Source organism: Octopus bimaculoides, chromosome 2 (assembly GCF_001194135.2).
Source record: "Octopus bimaculoides isolate UCB-OBI-ISO-001 chromosome 2, ASM119413v2, whole genome shotgun sequence".
Taxonomy (NCBI): Eukaryota; Metazoa; Mollusca; class Cephalopoda; order Octopoda; family Octopodidae; genus Octopus; species Octopus bimaculoides.
Genome location: NC_068982.1, coordinates 175,547,061 through 175,548,462, shown reverse-complemented (window position 1 = coordinate 175,548,462; position 1,402 = coordinate 175,547,061). Strand labels below are relative to the sequence as shown.

Sequence of the window (1,402 nt, the reverse complement as noted above, 5' to 3'; positions counted from 1 at the left end):
GAGGAAACCACCTCCCCCTGTGGGATGAAGTTAAAATAATAGACAGGGAACAACACTGGAAAATACGAAAACTAAAAGAAGCAGCACATATGCTAGGACACAACAACCTCCTAAGCAGACCGAGTGCAGATATGAATAGCATATGGGCATATGGCGTAGTGGTTAAGAGCGCGGGCTACTAACCCCAAGGTTCCGAGTTCGATTCACGGCAGCGACCTGATTAATAATAGTAATAATAATAATAATAATAATATAATAATAGTAACATCGTTAGGAATGAGAACCCAGGTTCGAAATTTCCCCAAGACACCTGACGAAGGCTGGAGGGTATATCAGCCGAAACGTTGTGTTAACAACAAACAAGATGAGGACAAATATCCGTATAATGTAAATAATGTTAGACTATTCATTGTGTTCAACATTCACTCTTTAACTTACTTGCATGTATACAACACACATGCACTCACAATTTCATCATCATCATTTAAGATTCGTTTCTTATGTTGGCATGGCTTGAATGATTGGACAGGATTCAGTGAACCACAAATCTATGCTGATCTCCAGTGTCAGTAAAAGCACTCGGTACACTCAGTGAAGTATGGTTGGCATTAGGAAGGACATCCAGCAGTAGAAATCATGCTAAAGCAGACACTGGAGGTGAACACAGCTCTCTGGCTTGTCAGTTCATGTCGAACTCACCAGCTCCTACCAGAATGGGAAAAGGACTTTAAATGGTGGTGGTGGTGGTAGTGGTGATGTATGTGTGTGTGTATACAAACTTAATCCTATATTTGTTCATTGCAGGATTTGGAGGAATTTTCAAACACATGAATAAAAGAGTTTGTACACCAAAGGTCAGTAAATGTTATTTTTTTTCTCTCATGTTACTTCTTTGTACATTTCTACAGCTTTCTTAAACTCATATTATCCTACTTTTTTTCAGTAGTTTGTACCACACACACACACACACACGTATACCCTCACACACATATGCATACCTTCAAACACACACACATACACGCCCTCACATACCCACCTTCACAGATACATACACACAACACAAGCACACTCACCCTCACATACACACTCACCCTCACATACACTCACCCTTACACACACACAACACAAGCACACACCATCACACACACTCACCCTCATACACACACAGATCCACACTCACACACACACAGATCCACACTCACACACACAACACAAGCACACACCCTCACATACACACTCACCCTCACATACACACTCACCCTCACATACACACTCACCCTCACATACACACTCACCCTCACATACACACTCACCTGCACATACACACTCACCCTTACACACACACACACACTCACACACACACACACACTTTTGAAGACACATGGGCACACACAAACACACA

The 1,402-nt window shown here is 41.9% G+C and overlaps 1 protein-coding gene across 13 annotated transcripts in view; it reads left to right on the top strand.

Moving 5' to 3' along the window:
- Window positions 1-1,402, top strand: part of LOC106882686 (vitamin D3 receptor) — a 761,413-nt gene that overhangs the window by 617,595 nt on the left and 142,416 nt on the right. For all 13 annotated transcript variants that reach the window (XM_052965751.1, XM_052965745.1, XM_052965755.1 and 10 more), the window contains one exon: window positions 805-854. The gene's annotated coding sequence lies outside the window, so the exon portion shown is untranslated. The remainder of the gene's footprint in view (window positions 1-804; window positions 855-1,402) is intronic.